Below are 22,484 nucleotides of genomic sequence, written 5' to 3' on the forward strand. Positions count from 1 at the left end.
TTCTTTATTTTTAAATTTCCATTCTTTCTTTCATCCCTCATTTTAGCCAATTTAATCATTCTTTCACTTTTCATTTCCACTTTACTTTCCGGCTCATGAGTATCCTCAGAATCAAATACCAACATTGCGTCTGTAACTCATGGCCACCCTAAGGATCTTTCTATACATGCCATGCTTCCCCCCATGGTCAAGGTTGTGCGGCTCGTAGGCTGGATCTAACAGCGGTTGGCCGACCCGGTTAGATCAAATATCATATCACATATCGCGTTTGTAGTACGACTGGCCAGCCTAATGCCCTGATCCGGACTCAAGGGGCCCAACAACACTACACAATGGCACAGTCGACTGTCACGCCACACGCTCCAAGAGTTCGTGTGGTTGCACTAACACCACTCGCAACGGTACCGTGCTGAATATCATAACCATCCAACAGGGTTTACCACCACATACCCGCAATCATTATGCGGTATTGGTACTTCATCAATTATATTCCAGTATATCACAATTCAGTTTAATATAAATATTCTCATCATTTTCTGTGCACATTTCATCATCTTGTAATATCATATATCATATTTCATGTATTTTTCACATTTTCCCAAAATACTCATTTCTCATGCAAATAATTTCCACTCACAAATAAATACCACATTTCATTATTTTCCAATATCAATAATTCACAAAATCCCATTTTCCATGCAAAACATTTCTACTCATATAATAATATCATATTACATTATTTTTCACTAATCAGATCAGTAATTCTCATTTCAATATTTTCTCAGAAATTACACATGATTATATTTTACACTCCAAAATATCACAATTTACAATTACTCAAATGCCACACAATTTATCTGATATTTATATCATAATAATTTTCAGACAAAATATCATATGCTCAATTTCACGTATTCATTCAAATAATAATTCTAAAAACACTGCTATAATTTATTCCCCTTACTTGGCTTACTGAGAGTCTCGCTAGAATCCACAATTTCACGCCCTTGGCGCCTAAAATTTAACTTCTACAATTTGCATTTTTCCCAAATTAATTAATCTATTTCTTCAAAATAATACCCATCTAGCCTTCCTTAGGCCTCATATACCTCAAATTAATATTTAAACTATTATTTAAAACACCCACTTAATTTTCTAAATTTTTCCTGCAGGTCCCAAAATTACACCCGTGGCGCTCACCCCGCCCTAAATTCCAGAAATCATACTTCAACCCAAAATGCTCAATATTTTAGCATTTCTAAATTAATGCTAATTAATTAAAAATAAGCCCCTTAATAACCCCCGCATCCCAAATTTGAGGTTTTGGCCCGACACCCCCACGAGAATTCCGTCCCGCTAGACTTGTAGAGAATCATCCTTAGATTCTCGTAGTGGTGTCCGTTCGTCAATTGGGCTTATATTTTGCAAGAAATTAAAGAAAAAGGGGAAAATGACTTACCTCAAGGAATATGCCTACGCCACTCCTACCACCGATCCGCTCCGGTAAAAATGACGATAGTGGCGAATGGAGTCCAGTGGTATCTTTGGATTTTCGATTCGGCAAAAATTCGTCACGAAATCGAGGAGAGAGGGAGAGAGAACATGAGGAGAGAGAGAGGATATTCAGAGCTGTGCTGAATAAAGAAAAGAAAAGAAAAGAAAAGAAAGAGGAAGAAGAAGAAGATAATGAGGGGGGGGGGCGCAGGAATTATCCTGAAGCTTCAGGTAGGATCGTTTATATATATATATATATTAATATAATAATAATAATAATAATAATAATAATAATATATTTAATTAATATTAATAATAATATATTTTATTAATAAAAATAAAAATAAATTTTTCTTATTTATTTATTTTCTTTTTATTATTATTATTTTTAAATCCGATTAATTAATTAATTAATTAATTAATTAATTAATTTTATTTTACTTTATTTTTTTTAATTTTTTTTGAAAATCTATCCACTAATCTTTTATAACCCTTTTTGGGGTTATTACAACATATATCTCTACTAACCTGTTCATGGAATAACCAATTTTAATAGGTATGAAATGAGCGGTTTTTGTCAGACGATCTACAACCACCCAAATCGCATTCAATCCCTGTCATAATGGTGGTAAGCTCGTAACGAAGTCTATCGAAACGTGGTCCCATTTCCATTCTGGAATGAACAGTGGCTACAGTTATCCTGTCGGTCTTTGGTGCTCAACTTTAACCTACTGACACTCCACCATAAATACTCTCGTAGGTCCTTGTACATTTTAGTACTGTTGGGATGGACCGTGTATAGGGATCTGTGAGCCTCCTCCAGTATAGTTCTCCTGATCTTAGTATCTGCAGGAACACATAGCCTAGTACAGACTCGCAGATCTTCGTCATTTGATATGATGAACTCCTCTCCCCAACCATCTCGCACTCTAGCCATCACCTCTGCCAACTCTGCGTCATCGCCCTGAGCTGCTTTAATCCTCTCGTATAGTGTAGGCTGAACCACTAGACTGGCAATAACCGCCTAAGGACTCTTCTCTACCAATTCTATACTGAGCCTCTCCAAATCCATCAGAATTGAGTGCTGAATCTCCATAGCTGCCAGTACGGGTCCCCCTGATTTCCTGCTTAGAGCATCTGCCACTACATTTGCTTTTGCTGGGTGGTAACTAATCATGCAATAATAGTCTTTAATAAGCTCCAGCCACCTTCTTTGCCTCATATTCAACTCTTTCTGGGTAAAGAAATATTTCAAACTCTTATGATCCGTGAAAATCTCGCACTTTCCACCATATAAATAATGCCTCCAGATCTTGAGAACATACACCATTGCAGTAAGATCTAAATCATGGACAGGATAATTCTTCTCATATTCTTTAAGCTGTCTGGACGCATATGCAATGACCCTGCCGTACTGCATCAACACACATCCAAGACCCTTCAAAGAGGCATCACTGTATATTATGAACCCATCCTCCCCTGAAGGAATAGCCAGTACTGGAGCTGAAACTAACTGCTGCTTTAACTTTTGAAAACTCTGCTCACAGTCATTAGTCTATTCAAAATTTACATTTTTCCTCATAATTCGTGTTAATGGACCTAATAGCCTGAAGAAACCATCCACAAAACGCCGGTAATAACCTGTTAATCCCAGAAAACTCTTGACTTCCTGAACATTTCTCAGCCTTTCCCAACTCACCACTGCCTCTATTTTACTTGGATCAATTGGTACACCTGCTTCTGAGATCATATGACCGAGAAATGTGACCTGTTTTAACCAAAACTCACACTTCTTAAATTTTGCATATAATTTCCTTTCTCTCAATATTTGCAACACCAACCTTAAATGATACTCGTGCTCCTCAAAACTCCTTGAGTAGACCAGTCTATCATCAATGAACACAACCATAAACTGGTCCATTTACTGATGAAACACCTAATTCATTAGATCCATAAATAGTGCCGGTGCATTAGTCAACCCGAATGGCATCTCTAAGAACTCGTAATGCCCATACCTGGTACGAAATGTGGTCTTCAAAATATCTTCTGCTTTAACTTTCACCTGATGGTAGCCTAATCAAAGATCAATTTTAGAGTAAACCTGGGTCCCCTGGAGCTGATCAAATAAATCATCGATCCTAGGTAGAGGATATTTGTTCTTGACTGTCAGTTTGTTTATCTCCCTATAATTGATGCATAATCTCATGGTTCCATCTTTCTTTTTCACAAACAAAACTAGCGCACCCCAAGGCGACACAGTGGGCCTGATGAAACCTTTATCCAACAATTCCTGTAACTGTTTTTTCAATTCTTTTAACTCTACCGGGGCCATCCGGTATGGTGCTTTCAATATTGATGCAGATCTCGGAAACAAGTCTATAGTGAACTCAATCTTATGATCTGGTGGCAAATCAGGCAATTCTTCTAGAAATACATATGGGAATTCCCTCACTAGTGGTATATCAGCTTGTCCCAATTCTTATTTTGGAAATTCTTTTATGTATGCGACATACCCCTAGCAACCACCCTGTAACAATCTCCTCACCTGAATAGTCGACACTAGTTGTGGTGAGGCACGTACACATGAACCCGCGAATCTAAATTCTGACTTGGCCGGGGGTCTAAAAAGTACTTCCTTCAGATGACAATCAATACTTGTGTGATAAGTTGCTAGCCAATCCATGCCTAGTATCACATCAAACCCTTGCATATCAAGGACCACAAGATCGGCTAACAACACTCTCTCCTAAATACTTACTGGAAAATTCCGGAGTACCCGCCTGCATCTAACCACAGATCCCATCGGCGTTCCCACAGACAGTTCTACATCTAGTAGCTGAGTCTCTACACCAGTTTTTCTAACATACCCTGCTGATATAAAGGAAAGAGTGGCACCTGTATCAAACAAAACAACAATTGTATATGGTAAAGCAGTAAGGGTACCTGTGACCACGTTTCCAACCGTCTCAGCGTCTCCCAGTGTCAATGCGTAAACCCTTTCCGGCACGGTATTTCTCTGCTGACCTCCGCGGGTTTCCTGGTATCCTCCCCAAAATGGCCTAGGAGCCGGTACATAACCTGGTGTCATCTGACAGGATCGAGCCATATGACCGGGTCTCCTGCAGCGGTAGCAAACGTTCTCCTCTAATCGACATTAACCCGGGTGTCTCCGTCCACATCTGGTACAAATGGAGGGAGGCTGACTACCCTAAAATCCACCCTGCTCTACCGTTTGTCTCTGACCTTCGCCAGATCTACCTCCCCTCCAAGGGCCTTAGCTGTGACCTTCCTGAAAGCTTAAGGGTGCGGTCCTCTTCTTCTAACTTTGTGTCTCAATCTCTTTCGGTAGACTCTCCTTTGCTATAATGGCCCTGTCAACCAACTTTGTAAAATCCTGGATCCTCAATACCGCCACTTGCTTGTAGATATCTCGCCTCAAATTCCTCTCGAACATTCTAGCCTTCTTTACTTCATTGGGGATGATATATGGGCAGAAACGCGAGAGCTCAATAAATCTCGCCACATACTGCTGGACTGTCATTGACCCCTGGGACAGGTTCATTAACTCCTTAATTTGGGCCTCTCTAACCGAAGCAGGATAGTATCTATCAAAGAATATATCCCTAAAATGGGCACAGGTCATCGACACTGGAGTCGTCCTCTGCTCCTCCAATAGTCTAGTGGTCCCCCACCATCTCTCAGTCTCCCCTGCCAGTCTATACGTAGCATACATAACTCTCTGCTCATCGGTGTAGTGAAGTACTGTCAGGATCTTTTCTACCTCCTACACCAAATTCTCAGCAACTACAGGGTCAGTTGCTGTAGAAAAAGCTGGCGGATTCATCTTCATGAATTTCTCTATGGTTCATCCCTGAATTGAAGATGGACCTTCCTGCTCTCTAGAACTCCGTGCTATCTCAGTCATAACTTGTTGAGCCACACTACATAGCACAACATCTAAATCCCCACCTACTGCGCCAGAAGGACCAGCACCATCATTCCCACTAGCGTGAGCGCTATTGCCTCCTAGGTCCATCCTGCAAACACATAGAACACCGTTTCAGAATTCTATCTCCCTATAAACCCAACTTATTCAACTAAAACTCCAAATTCTCTATTAACCATCCCTCATGATCCTAACCCCAAAATCCACTTCTGCAACTCAAGCACATGACTCGTCGACAGTTTACTATAGTTTTCCTGAAATCGTCACCCCAGGAAAAACACGGAAACTACTATGAAAGCTTGTATCCAGATCACAGAACAAAGCCTCAAATCTTTTCCTATATTATGGTATTGTTTTTCGCTACACTCTCGAGTCTATAGAACCTAGCAACCTATGATCTGATACCAAAAATATAACATCGTCAAAATTTTCACCATTTTTTTTATAATAATAAATTACTCCAATACCTGCATGTAATGAGCACCCCTATGCATTGGAAAAACATAAATCATATAACCACATATACATGTATATACAATACCAAAATTCAATATTTTCAACCATAACTACATAATACATCTCTCTCTCCAGTGTCAACTACCCAAAAATACAAAACCCTACACAAAACTTACCCTATAACAAGGGTGACCAAGGGATCTCTATCCGCGAGCCTATCTGCTCGCCTAGCTGGCTCACCTGAAAAATGTTAAAGTAATGGGGTGAGTCGAATCTCAGTAAGTGGAAATATGCTATTACTAGTATGTGGCGACCGAGTTATAAAATTATAATAATATTATTTAAAACTGCATGATCTGGAAAATCTATAAAACACTTGTATAAAAGCTTAAAACATTTGTATCATCTGAGTTTTCTATCATTTATACTTCTATAACATACTACATACAATAAAAACTATAAAACTGTATACATATATATAACTATGTTCTTTCCCTAGGACTCTGTATGTCATGATTTGAGCCCTCGACAGGGTTGTACGGCCCGTAGGCGGGACTTAACCTGGTCGACCCTCCAGGTAAGTCATTATACTCTACACTACCTCAACCCGGTCAAACTGCATCCACTCCTAAGCGCGGGACTGACTACTACCTCGTCTAACCGGCCCCCTCTACCCAGTGTACTGGGGAGCTGTATCCTCTCCGAGCACAGTTAAACGATACCCACACACTATCTTAGATATATGGTTGCACTCTATCTGTATATAGCAATGGCATCGTGCTCTGTAAACTGTATCTGTTTGTAATATCTCTACAGGGATCTGATACTATATAAGTACATCTATATAAATATATATATATATATATATATATATATATATACCTTTGTTGTTTTCATTATGTTTCCAAAATAACCATAATGCTATAATTCTGTACTGTAAATACTGTAAAATCTGAATAACTGTACCATCTCGATGCTACAACTGTATAATCTGTCTTTATAGACTGTGTGTTATGGTAGCATTCTGTAAAAACTATGATATACTGAACTGAATAAAAATCTATATAAATATGTCTGTTAATCATCTGTAAATAACAACATGTACATGCTATATAACATGATATGCTGAAATACTATATAAATTTTACATCAGATAAATATCTACTCAGGCCACACAACATTAAAACATTCGTTCCGTAAAAACTGTATAATAACTTGTATATATGTATTTATAAAGACTCTTTTAATATTATTTAAAACCCTAGCATAGCATATTTCCCTTACCTTATCTCTGAAAAGCCCTTACTGTACTCTAGCCCGATACCCATAGGGTTCTCCACTCAACACCTTGAAAACCACATCCCTCATAACAAAACATTAGTATTTCTTCATGTATTATATTTCTTATAATTGAGGGAAAGGCAAATACTGAATAAAATGCCTTACCCTGAGATTGGGATGAAATTCCAAGCCAACTTCACCAACGATCAGCTCCAGCAACCTTGCAGAGAACTTCGCGAGGAGCGTCGTGGTGGCTTCAGATCTTCGATCCGACGAGAAAAAGGCCCGAAATCGAAGAGAGAAGGAGAGGGGGATGTAGAGAGAGAGAGAGAGAAGAGGATTTACTGCGCTGAATTTCATCTAAAATCCGAGTTTTCACTATTTATAGAGCCGGATTCGTCGACGAGACACGTCACCTTGTCCACGAGTCCTTTAATAATTTCGTCGACGAACTTCCTCCCTCGTTGACGAATTTCAAACTGTCCCAAAAACCCTTCTCAGTATTTTCTCGTCGACAAGGCCTACTTTGAGCTCGTTGACAAACTCCCTGTGTTCGTCAATAAGGCCCTGTGTAAAATTTTTGGATTATTCAATCCAAAATGCAATGTTGTCGACGAACGCTGCCTCATTGCATTTCTATTTCCATTTCCCTCTCTCTTTAATATTTAAATATCATTATTTTTTGGGTCGTTACACTATACAACACTAGGATATATGTTCCCATAATTACAAAACATACTCCAGGTGTCTACAAAAACCATAACAACAACCCGGTTACAAAACTCGTACCTATCCAGGCACTAACTGTAGCTAAACAACACCCTCGCTTCCGGATGCTAAGATGTTAGTTTCGGCTACTTGAAGGACCAGAAAACATTTGTATATACATTCGGGGTGAGACACCTCTCAGTAAGGAAGAAAGCAGGTTATATCAGTGTGTGGCATACTAGTATTATTTTACATAAATATAACACCATACAATACGATACAGTTTCGAAACATTTCCATACAGTTCCAGTATTTTCACAAACCATTCCAGTATATATGATATCCAAACATACGGTCAGTATCGTCACACTCAAGCAACCAATACCCTATGATAATCGAAGCCTTATAGTGGTACATTGCCAATACGGTGTATCTCACACCCATCGGTGACTAGCCGGAACACATTGGTGATATTTCACACCCTCAGATATAGAGCTGGACACTCTCGCCCACGGAAATGAATTGGTACATGGTGCAGTGTACGTTAATTAGCCACCACATAGCTATTTCAGCATACCGTAATTAGCTGCCACTAGTTGATTTTACAAAATCTGGAATCATTTTAGAACTCATGTTCCTATACCCATCAGTGTACGGTAATTAGCCGCCACTAGCTGTTTTACAAAATACCTAGAACAATTACATACAACCATACATTCCACATATATTTGATATACCGTAAATTATATCATTTTCCAAATTCAAGCATACAGTTTTATATAAATATGGATATGGTCACCTCAATAACACAATTTAAATACAACATACAGTTTTCCAAACAAAGTAGAGATGATACCCGAAATCTCGATTTTCCCAAAAACTGTACCCCGAAAATTGCACATTTTTACCCGATAGATTTCCCCAAATAAGTAGTAAAAACATACATACGATCGTAACCTATAGGTTTTCCAATCCCAATTTCAAAAATAAACTGATATAAACAGAATCCCCTAACCTTCACCCAAAATTGAACCACGAACTCTACGGCTCCCAAAACTACGAACCAAGACACCAAAACCTAAACAACGCAGAACAATACTTCCTTACAATTCGTACTACTACACATATTTCAAAACAGAAATGGAAACTGAGTCTTACCTCGATTTTGGACCAAAACTTGAAATCCCTCAAAACGAGATTCCGATCCATTATTCACGAAGAGAATCCTGCCCCAATCTATGCGGTAACGTCGGATTTACGAATCAGGCGATGAACATCGAAGAAATCTAGAAAGAGAGAGAGTGGTCTTCAAGTTCTAGAGAGAGAGATAGAGAGAGAGAGGATTTTTTAGATTACTTAACTTGGAAGTAAGGAAACTTATATTTATAACCCCTTTGTCTCAGCCACCTTTGTCGACGAATGGCGTCCACGTCGACGAGACCATATAGATAGCTCGTCGACGAGACAAGGAACTCGTCTTCTCCTCGTCAACGAGCCTCTGAATTTAGTTGACGAGCAGCACCTGGACTTCGTCGACAAACTCTGGCTTCATCGACGAACCCTGCTCAAATACCAATTTATCCTTCTTTTATATAATTGATCCATATATCACGGTTCAGATTCTTACAAACTCCCCTCCTTACAAAAATTTTTTCCTTGAAATTTGCAATCTCTCATTACGAACTCATTTATACTACTAAATACATACACACTCTAAGAAGAACCGGCGGCCATTTATACGCAGCCCTGTCACAATACATACATTCCCTCACTTATGGCGGAGGAGTAACGTGATTACATACATACATGGCCTCGGGAGCTCATAATGAAACAAGACTCTCCCAGAGACTAACCACACAATACTAATATGATAATAGAGTATTACATACATACATATATATATACCCATACCAACCCTGCTATCTAACTACTACTCAAAACAAATGTGGATACTTCCAGCGCATTTTCGCTTCTAATTCCCAAGAAGCTTCTTCAACCACGTGATTCCACCACAAAACCTTCCCTAATGGTATCTCCTTGGTACGCAACTTTTGAACTTTTTGGTCCAGAATCCGGACCATTACTTCCTCATACGCCAAAGCATCCCCAAGTTCCAAGGACTCGTAACTAATAACATGCGATGGATACAGCACGTACCTTCTCAACATGGATACGTAAAATACATCATGGATCCTCGAGAGTGCAGGGGGTAGTGCAATCTGCTAGGCCATTGGAACCACTCGTTCTAGAATCTCGAATGGTCCGATATACCTCGGGCTCAGCTTGCCCTTCCTCCCAAATCTCATCACTCCTTTCATCAGAGCGATTCTCAGAAATACCTTGCCCCCCACCTCGAACTCTAACCTACGGCAGCGAACATCTGCGTAACTCTTCTGTCGACTCTAAGTTGATTTAATCCTCTCTCGGATCAAACCTACTTTCTCAGATGCCTGCTGTACAAGTTCAGGTCCTAACACCTGACGTTCACCAACCTCATCCCAATACAAAGGAGATCGACACCTCCAACCATACAAAGCCTCGAACGGTGCCATCCCGATACTAGCTTGGAAGCTATTGTTATAGGCAAACTCCACTAGTGGCAAAAATTGAATCCAACTACCACTGAAGTCTAACACGCAAGCCCGTAACATATCCTCCAAAATCTGTATTGTCCTCTCCGACTGTCCATCAGTCTGGGGGTGGAACGCTATACTGAAAGTAAGCTTCGTTCCTAGTGCTTCCAGCAAGCTCTTCTAGAATCGAGAAGTAAACCTCGGGTCTTGATCTAAAACAATGGACACCGGTACCCCATGCATTCTTACTATCTCATGCACGTACAAGTCTGCTAGCCTACTCAAAGGGTAGCTAGCCTTCATCGGTACAAAGTGAGTAGATTTAATCAACCTGTCCACCATTACCCAGATAGCATTATACCCATGAAGCGCTGACGGTAATCTGGTAACAAAATCCATGGAAATGTGCTCCCATTTCCACACCGGAATATCTAAGGTTCGTAACGGCCCTACTGGCTTTTGATGCTCAGCTTTGACCTACCGACACCTCATACACTGCTCCACGAATCGGGTAATATTCCTCTTCATGCCACTCCACCAGAAGGACTCGTGCAAATCCCGATACATCTTCGTGCTACCCGGATGTACCGTATAGAAGGAACGATGCACCTTCTCTAGAATCATCATTCTAATCTCATTGTCGTTTGGAACACATAGCTTGTACCCAAACCTCAACACAGCTCTCTCAGAGATGTTAAAATCTGCAACCAACCCCTGCTGTACTTTCTCCACAGTCTCAACCAACTTCGCATCTCTAGCCTGCGCGACTTTAATATGCTCAAACAAAGTCGGCTGGATCACCAAGTTAGCAATGAAAGCCTGATGATCACCAATCACCAACTCTACGCCAAGTCTTTCCAGATCCTGTCTGATATGAGGCTGAGCTACAACTGCAGACACTGCCACATGCTCTAACTTCCGACTCAACGCGTCAGCTACCACATTAGCTTTCCCTGGATGATAACTGATCGTGCAATCGTAGTCCTTGATCAACTCCAGCCACCACCTTTGCCTTATATTCAACTCCTTCTATGTGAAAAAGTATCCGAGGCTATTGTGGTCAGTAAAAATCTCACACTGAACACCGTACAGGTAGTGTCGCCATATCTTCAATGCATAAACTACAACGGCCAATTCTAGATCATGCGTAGGGTAATTCTTCTTGTATTCCTTAAGTTGCAGAGAAGCATAAGCAATTACCTTACCCTGTTGCATAAGCACACATCCCAAACCTTTCAGAGATGTGTCGCTATAGATCACAAAATCGTTATTCCCTGAAGGAATGGTCAAGTTCGGAGCAGTAACCAATCTCCGTTTCAGCTCCTTGAAACACTGCTCGCAATCCTCGGTCCAATCAAACTTCACACCCTTCTTGGTCAATTGTATCAGAGGCCCAGACAACTTAGAGAATCCTTCCACGAACCGACGATAATAACCCACCAATCCCAAAAAACTCTGAACCTCCTGCACACTCTTCAGTTTCATCCAGTCAACCACAGCGTCAATCTTGCTAGGATCAATTGAAATAATGCCCTTAGACACCGCATGGCCTAAGAACGCAACCTGATTCAACCAAAACTCACACTTCTTCAGCTTGGCATACAACTTCCTCTCTTGTAGAATCTCTAGCACCAACCTCAAATGGTTTTCATGCTCTTTCGGACTCCGCAAGTATACCAGAATGTCATCTATAAACACCACTACGAATTGGTCTAGGTACTCATGAAAAACCCTGTTCATCAAATCCATGAACACGGCTGGAGCATTCATCCACCCAAAAGGCATGACTTAGAACTCACAGTGGCCATATCTGGTTCGGAAAGCAATCTTCGCAACATCCTCAGATCGAACCCTCACCTGATGATACCCTGACCTTAAGTTGATCTTTGAAAAGACCTGCGTTCCCTGCAGTTGGTCAAAGAGACATCAATATGAGGCAACGAGTAACGGTTCTTACAGTCACCTTGTTAATCTCATGGTAATCAATACACATACGCATCGATCCATCCTTCTTCTTCACAAACAAAACTAGAACTCCTTAGGGCGATACACTAGGTCGGATAAAACCCTAGTCTAGTAGTTCCTGTAACTGCTCCTTCAACTCCCAAAGCTCTGCTGGAGCCATTCGGTACGGAGCTTTAGAGATCGGTGCCTTGCCAGGTAGCAACTTTATCGCAAAATCCACCTCACAATTCGGAGGTAAACCGGGTAAATCTTTTGGAAACACATCTGAAAACTCGTTGACCACTCGAATATCTTCAACTCCTTCCGTGGCGGTTCCTTCGCGCAAGCTAGGTACCCCTTACATTAGTACAAAAGTAGCCTCCTCGCCTCTAATGCCGATAGAATCTATGGCTTTGAACGCACATACGATCCCACAAACTCATACTCCTACTTCACAAGAGGTCTGAATACTACTACCTTCCTATGACAATCAATCACCACATAACTAGAGAATAGCCAATCTATCCCCAGTATGACATTGAAACCAAACATGTCGTATACTACTAGATTCGCTGATAGCAGCCTTCCCTGAATTACCACTAGGCAATTTCCTAATATCTTACTACAGATCATTGCACTCCCAGTCGGTGTAGCCACAGACAACCTCTCATCCATCACTTGGGTTTTAACCCCACACAAATTCACAAAACAAGCAGATATAAATGAATGGGTTGCTCCCGAATAAAATAAAATGACAGCTTTATTCGAAAGCAGTAACATGGTACCTATCACCACGTTCCCAGCGTGTTCCGCATCTGCTGGAGTAAGTGAATATACCCTCTTCGGAGCCATGGTTGCCTGGTAGTTTCCCCGAGGCGTCTGATTACTCCCATGGTTCTGACTTTGTGTAGGCGTATCTCTCCTCGGTGCTTAACGGCTCCGTGACATGTGGCCCAGCTTGCCACAGTTGTAGCAGTTACCCTAGAACGTCTGACATTCACCATTGTGCCATTTACGACACTTGGCGTATGGTGCGGAGGATGGATCCCCCTGAGAATTCTGCTGCTTGGTGTTCTGCTGATAACCTGAACTGTAGTTCTTCTTCTTCTTCCACCGTCCCTACTGAGGACAAGTCGAGACCTAGACGATACTGGCCTCTTCCTCTGTTCCTGCACCACCTCGTCTCCCTGGAGGTCAGTCTCAACTATGGTGGCTTTATCCACCAAAACAGAGAACTCGCGGATCTGCAGCATCCCCACAAGCCGGCAGATGTCTTTCCTCAGGCCCCTCTCAAACCTTTGAGCCTTCTCGTACTCGTTCGAGACCAAGTACGGCACAAATCGAGATAAGTCGATATATCTGGCTGCATATCTCTGCATCGTCAGGGTATCTTGCATTAGGCCCGAGAACTCATCGGCCTTCGCATCACGAGTGGAAGTCAGGAAGTATCTCTCGAAGAATACCTCCTTGAAGATGCCCCACTTCATACCTAATGGACCGGCTCTTCGCTTTTCAAGCAGGCTCACTGCAGTCCACCAACACCCGACCTCTCCAGATAGCTGGAAAGTAGCGTAAAGGACTCTCTGCCTATCTGTGCAGTGGAGGACTTCCATAATCCTTTTGATCTCCTCGACCCAGTCGTCTGCTTTAATTAGATGGGGTCCCCTTAAAAATGTCGGAGGGTGTATACATGTGAACCTATCGATGGTACACCCCGCATTGGTAGGAGAGCTCCTGCGTCTCCTAACACTACGCTCGATCTCTCGCATAACCTACATCGTCAAACCTCGTGGCACAGAAGGAGACTCATCACTTGCAGTCCCCTCGGAGCCACTATCCAAGTTGTTATCCTTAGGATCCATTCTAAAAATAGAATAGGAAACTGTTAGAATTCCTATATCGTACATAGTTAACACAATTATTAGAACTAATCATGTCAACTACCACTCTAACAGGTCTTGGTCTGTCCTGTCACACTGACACGAATCCATCAATGGTTTGCTGTGATCTTTCTGAAATCGTCATTCCAGGAAGAACAGAGAACACTGCCAATGAGTCCCCGTCTGGAAACACAAACCTCGACCTACTTTACCCATTTCCTACATCCTATACTTTGGTATGTACTCATAACTATGCCTAAACAAGTCTACAAGACCTAAAACCTGGTTAGCTTTGATATCAGCTGTCACACCCGGACCCACAGATGGGTCCTAGGTGTGAAAATAGTAACCTAACTTGTCTGTATCAATTAAACATACATGATACAATACTGGAAGAGGGTCCGACCCTATGGGGTATACGGAAGCCCTAAAATAAAACATACACATACACGTCCGTACTCATCAAATACGCAACAAAAAATGTTCATTCTATCCATATAACATACCATACCAGAGTTTATACAACACTAGGATATACTTTCTCATAATTACAAAACATACTTCGGGTGTCTGCAAAAACCATCACGACAACCTGGTCACAAAACTCGTACCTATCTAGGCACTAACTGTAGCTAAACGAAACCCCCGCTTCCGGATGCTAGGATGTTAGTTTCGGCTACCCGAAGGACTTGAAATCATTTGTATATACATTCGGGGTGAGACACCTCTCAGTAAGGAAGAAATCAGGTTATATCAATGTGTGACATACGAGTGTTATTTTACGTAAACATAACACCATACAATACGATATAGTTTTGAAATATTTGCATGCAGTACCATATAATTTCAGTATTTTCACAAATCCAATCCAGTATATACGATACCCAAACATATGGTCAGTGTCGTCACACTCAAGCAACCGATACCCTGTGATGACCGAAGCCTCACAGCGGTATGTTTCCAATACGGTGTAGCTCACACCCATTGGTGACCAGTCGGAACACACTGGTGATATTTCACACCCTCGAATATAGAACCGGAAACTCTCGCCCATGGTAATGAATGGGTACATGGCGCAGCGTACGGTAATTGGCTGCCACATAGCTGTTTCACCGTAGGTAAATAGCCGCTGCTAGCTAATTTCACAAAATCTGCAATCATTTTGGAACTCATGTTCCTATACCCATTAGCGTAAAGTAATTAGCCGCCATTAGCTGTTTTACAAAATACCTGGAACAATTACATACAACCATACATTCCACACTTATTTGATATACCGTAAATCATATCATTTTCCAAATTCAAGCATACAATTTTATACAAATATGGATACGGTCACCTTAATAATACAGTTTAAATACAATATACAGTTTTGCAAACAAAGTAGAGATGATACCCGAAATCCCGATTTTCCTGAAAATTGTAACCCAAAAATCCCGCATTTTTACCCGATAGATTTCCCCAAATAAGTAGTCAAAACATACATACGATCGTAACCTATAGGTTTACCAATCCCAATTTCAAAAATAAACTGATATAAATAGAATCCCCTTACCTTAACCCGAAATCGAATCACGCACTCTATGGCTCCAAAAACTACGAACTGAGACACCAAAACCTAAACAACGTAGAACAATACTTCCTTACAATTTGTACTACTACACATATTTCAAAACAGAAATGAAAATAGACCCTTACCTTGATTTTGGACCAAAACCCAAAATCCCTCGAAACGAGATTCCGATCCACTATTTGAGAAGAGAATCCTGCCCTGATCTACGCGGTAACGTCGGATTTACGAATCAGGCGACGAACAGTGAAGAATCTAGGGAGAGAGAGAGCGGATTTTTAAAATTACTTAGCTTGGAAGTAAGGAAATTGATATTTATAGCCCCTTTAACTCAGCCTCCATCGTCGACGAATGGCGTCCTCGTCGATGAGGCCATATAGATAGCTCATTGATGAGACAAGGAACTCGTCGACGAACCTGATATTACCGGTTTCCAGAAACCCCTCGGCTTCTCCTCGTTGATGAGCCTCTAAATTTCGTCGGCGAGCAGCACCTGGACTTCATCGACGAACTCTGGCTGCGTCGAAGAACCCTACTCAATTACCAATTTACCCTTCTTTTATATAATTAATCCATATATCACGGTTCGGGTTCTTGCAGTTGTACTGATCTAATACTAACTTATGTCACACAACTAAATAAATAAAGGCCCCTGTACTGAAATCTGTATTTTCCTGATGATGAAAGTAATTTATAATCTGTAAAATCTTCCTGAAACACATAAATTTACTGATAAAATTACTAATTTAATTGGCATAGCATATTTCCCCTACCTAGCAAACTAAGTTCGTCTGCTAATTCCTAACTCACGCCCACGACGTTCATAATTCCAAAATTCTTGAAAGTATCATACATATATATATATATATATATATATATATATATATATATATATTCTTGTCAATCAACTGAATACCCAAAATAATTTTCATACTCATATTTCCTAAATTATAAACTATTCATCATCTTACCTGGGTTCCTGGGAACACTCTCTAGGTTCCTTAGCCTGCCTGCAGTAAAAACTCCAAAACCCTGAATTCACAACACCCAAATTAATCATTCCAAACACTAGTATTACAACATCTAAAACCAAATCTGGGTTCAAAAAAACCTTCAAGTCAAATAACACTTAAATAATCTACTTACCCTGATTTTGGGATGGTGCCCAAACTTCTCAAATCGAAATTCTGCTCTGACTAAGTTGTAGAGAATCTCCCTAGAATCATCATGGTAGCTTTTGATCATCGAACTAGGGAGAAATGAAGCCAAAAATCTAGAGAGAAGGCAGAGAATCCGAAACCTAGAGAAAGAAAGGAAAAGAAGACTAGTTTGTTCGCTGAAATCCCAATTTTGCATATTAATAGGTGACTTGACACGTGACTTCATTGACGAAGTGAAGAAGGTGGTTCATCGATGAAGGTAAAGAATTCGTTGACGAACCAATGAGTCTGAAATACACCCTCTCGGTATCTCTTCGTTGACAAAATGCTGAACTTCGTCCACGAATTTTATAGGGAGTTCGTTGATGAAACTAGGGCATTCGTTGACGAACCCTGTTTTGACCCTTTTAAATTTTCCTTCTTATCTATTATTTAATTATTATAATATCTGGGTCTTTACATTCTCCTCTCCTTACAAAATTTTGTCATCGAAATTTGCTATTTATATTATACACCATCCTCTGAGGAAAACATTGGCTTCAATCTTGCTAGGATCAATTGAGATACTGCCCTTAGACACCACATGGCCTAAGAATGCAACTTGATTCAACCAGAACTCACACTTCTTCAGCTTGGCATACAACTTCCTCTCTTGCAAAATCTATAGCACCAACCTCAAATGGTTTTCATGCTCTTTCGGACTCCTCAAGTATACCAGAATGTCATCGATAAACACCACTACGAACTGGTCCAGGTACTCGTGGAAAACCCTGTTCATCAGATCCATGAACATTGTTGGAGCATTCGTCAACCCAAAAGGCATGACTAAGAACTCATAGTGGCCATATCTGGTTCGGAAAGCAGTCTTCGCAACATCCTCAGATCAAACCCTCACCTGATGATACCCTGACCTTAAGTTGATCTTTGAAAAGACCTGCGTTCCTTGCAGTTGGTCAAAGAGACATCAATATGAGGCAACGAGTAACGGTTCTTCACAGTCACCTTGTTAATCTCATGGTAATCAATGCACATACGCATCAATCCATCCTTTTTCTTCACAAATAAAACTAGAACTCCCTAGGGCGATACACTAGGTCGGATAAAACCCTAGTCTAGTAGTTCCTGCAACTGCTCCTTCAACTCCCGAAGCTCTGCTGGAGCCATTCGGTACGGAGCTTTAGAGATCGGTGCCTTGCCAGGTAGCAACTTTATCACAAACTCCACCTCACAATCCGGAGGTAAACCGGGTAAATATTCTAGAAACACATTCGGAAACTCATTGACCACTCGAATATCCTCAACTCCTTCCGTGACGTTTCCTTCGCACAAGCTAGGTACCCCTTACATTAGTACAAGAGTAGCCTCCTCGCCTCTAATGCCGATAGAATCTGCGGCTTTGAATGCACACACGATCCCATAAACTCATACTCTTGCTTCACAGGAGGTCTGAACACTACTACCTTTCTACGACAATCAATCACCGCATAACTAAAGAATAGCCAATCCATCCCCAGTATGACGTTGAAACCAAACATGTCGTATACTACCACATTCGCTGATAGCAGCCTTCCCTGAATTACCACTAGGCAATTTCCTAATATCTTACTACAGATCGTTACACTCCTAGTCGGTGTAGCCACAGACAACCTCTCATCCATCACTTGGGTTTTAACCCTACACAAATTCACAAAACTAGAAGATATAAATGAATGGGTTGCTCCTGAATAAAATAAAATGACAGCTTTATTCGAAAGCAGTAACATGGTACCTGTCACCACATTCCTAGAGTGTTCCGCATCTGCTGGAGTAAGTGAATATACCCTCTCTGGAGCCGTAGTTTTCTGGTAGTTTCCCTGAGGCGTTTGATTACTCCCACGGTTCTGACTCTGTGCAAGCGTATCTCTCCTCGGTGCCTAACGGCTCCGTGACATGTGGTCTGGCTTGCCACAGTTGTAGCAGTTACCCCAGAACGTCTGACATTCACCATTGTGCCATTTACGGCACTTGGCGTACGGTGTGGAGGATGGATCCCCCTGAGATTTCTGCTGCTCGGTGTTCTGCTGATAACCTGAATTGTAGTTCTTCTTCTTCTCCCACTGTCCCTACTGAGGACAAGTCGAGACCTAGACGATACTGGCCTCTTCCTTTGTTCCTGCACCACCTCGTCTCCTTGGAGGTCGGTCTCAACTATGGTGGCTTTATCCACCAAAACAGAGAACTCACGGATCTGCAGCATCCCCACAAGCTGGCAGATGTCTTTCCTCAGACCCCTCTTAAACCTCCGAGCCTTCTCGTACTCGTTTGAGACCAAGTCTGGCAATCGAGATAAGTCAATATATCTGGCTGCATATCTCTGCATCGTCAGGGTACCCTGCATTAGGCCCGAGAACTCATCGGCCTTCGCATCACGAGTGGAAGTCGAGAAGTATCTCTCGAAGAATACCTCCTTGAAGCGGCCCCACGTCATACCCAATGGACCAACTCTTTGCTTTTTAAGAAGGCTCACCGCAATCCACCAACGTCCGACCTCTCCAGATAGTTGGAAAGTAGCATAAAGGACTCTTTGCCTATCTGTGTAGTGGAGGAATTCCATAATCCTTTCGATCTCCTCAACCCAGTCCTCTGCTTTAATCAGATCGGGTCCCCCTAAAAATGTCTGAGGGTGTATAAATGTGAACCTATTGATGGTACACCCCGCATCGGTAGGAGAGCTCTTGCGTCTCCTAACACTACGCTCGATCTCTTGCATAACCTGCATCGTCAAACCTCGTGGCACAGAAGGAGACTCATCACTTGCAGTCCCCTCGGAGCCACTATCCAAGTTGTTATCCTTAGGATCCATTCTGAAAATAGAATAGGAAACGGTTAGAATTCCTATATCGTACACAGTTAACACAATCACTATAACTAATCATGTCAACTACCACTCTAACAGGTCCAGGTCTATCCTATCACACTGACATGAATCCATCAATGGTTTGCCGTGATCTTTCTGAAATCGTCATTCTAGGAAGAACACAGAACACTGCCAACGAGTCCCCGTCTGGAAACACAAACCTCGACCTACTCTACCCATTTCCTATATCCTATACTCTGGTATGTACTCATAACTAAGCCTAAACAAGTCTACAAGACCTAAAACCTGGTTAGGTTTGATATCAGCTGTCACGCCCCGGACCCACAGATGGGTCCTAGGTGTGAAAATAGTAACCTAACTTGTCTCTGTATCAATTAAACATACATGATACAATACTGGAAGAGGGTCCGACCCTGTGGGGTATACGGAAGCCCTAAAATAAAACATACACATACACGTCCGTACTCATCAAATACGCAACAAAAAATGTTCATTCTATCCATATAACATACCATACCAGAGTTTATACAACACTAGGATATACTTTCTCATAATTACAAAACATACTCCGGGTGTCTACAAAAACCATCACGACAACCTAGTTACAAAACTCGTACCTATCTAGGCACTAACTGTAGCTAAACGAAACCCCCGCTTCCGGATGCTAGGATGTTAGTTTCGGCTACCCGAAGGACTTGAAATCATTTGTATATACATTCGGGGTGAGACACCTCTCAGTAAGGAAGAAATCAGGTTATATCAGTGTGTGACATACTAGTGTTATTTTACGTAAACATAACACCATACAATACGATACAGTTTTGAAACATTTCCATACAGTTCCATACAATTTCAGTATTTTCACAAATCCATTCCAATATATACGATACCCAAACATACGGTCAGTGTCGTCACACTTAAGCAATTGATACCCTGTGATAACCGAAGCCTCACAGCGGTATGTTGCCAATACGCTATAGCTCACACCCATCGGTGACCAGCCGGAACACACTGGTGATATTTCACACCCTCGGATATAAAACCGGACACTTTCGCCCACGGTAATGAATGGGTACATGGCGCAGCGTACGGTGATTAGCTGCCACATAGCTGTTTTAGCGTACGGTAAATAGCCACCACTAGCTAATTTCACAAAATCTGGAATCATTTTGGAACTCATGTTCCTATACCCATCAACGTACGGTAATTAGCTGCCACTAGCTATTTTACAAAATACCTGGAACAATTACATACAACCATACATTCCACACTTATTTGATATACCGTAAATTATATCATTTTCCAAATTCAAGCATACAATTTTATACAAATATGGATACGATCACCTCAATAATATAGTTTAAATACAACATACAGTTTTCCAAACAAAGTAGAGATGATACTCGAAATCCCGATTTTCCTGAAAACTGTAACCCAAAAATCCCGCATTTTTACCCGATAGATTTCCCCAAATAAGTAGTCAAAACATACATACGATCGTAACCTATAGGTTTATCGATCCAGATTTCAAAAATAAACTGATATAAATAGAATCCCCTTACCTTAACCTGAAATCGAACCACGAACTCTATGGCTCCCAAAACTACAAACCGAGACACCAAAACCTAAACAATGTAGAATAATACTTCCTTACAATTTGTACTACTACACATATTTCAAAACAGAAATGAAAACCGACCCTTACCTCAATTTTGGACCAAAACCCGAAATCCCTCGAAATGAGATTCCGATCTACTATTCGTGAAGCGAATCCTTCCCTGATCTACGCAGTAACATCGGATTTACGAATCAGGCTATGAATAGTGAAGAATCTAGGGAGAGAGAGAGAGAGAGAGAGAGAGAGAGAGAGAGAGAGAGAGAGAGAGAGAGAGAGAGAGAGGATTTTTAAGATTACTTAGTTTGCAAGTAAGGAAACCGATATTTATAGCCCTTTTAACTCGGCCTCCCTCGTTGACGAATGGCGTCCTTGTCGACGAGTCCATATGGATAGCTTATCGACGAGACAAGGACCTCATCGACGAACCTGATATTACCGATTTCCCAAAACCCCTCGGCTTCTCCTCGTCAACGAGCCTCTAAATTTCGTCGGCGAGCAGCACCTGGAGTTCATCAACGAACTCTAGCTTCGTCGATGAACCCTACTCAATTACCAATTTATCCTTCTTTTATATAATTAATCCATATATCACGGTTCGGGTTCTTGCAGTTGTACTAATCTAATACTAACTCATGTCACACAACTAAATAAATAAAGGCCCCTGTGCTGAAATCTGTATTTTCCTGATGATGAAAGTAATTTATAATCTATAAAATCTTCCTGAAACACATAACTTTACTGATAAAATTACTAATTTAATTGGCATAGCATATTTTCCCTACCTGGCAAACTAAGTTCGTCTACCAATTTTTAACTCACGCCCACGACGTTCATAATTCCAAAATTCCTGAAAGTATCATATGTGTATATATATATTCCTGTCAATCAATTGAATACCCAAAATAATTTTCATACTCATATTTCCTAAATTATAAACTATTCATCATCTTACCTGGGTTCCTGGGAACACTCTCTAGGTTCCTTAGCCTACCTGCAG

The sequence above is a fragment of the Malania oleifera genome, chromosome 2 (assembly GCF_029873635.1).
Source record: "Malania oleifera isolate guangnan ecotype guangnan chromosome 2, ASM2987363v1, whole genome shotgun sequence".
Taxonomy (NCBI): Eukaryota; Viridiplantae; Streptophyta; class Magnoliopsida; order Santalales; family Ximeniaceae; genus Malania; species Malania oleifera.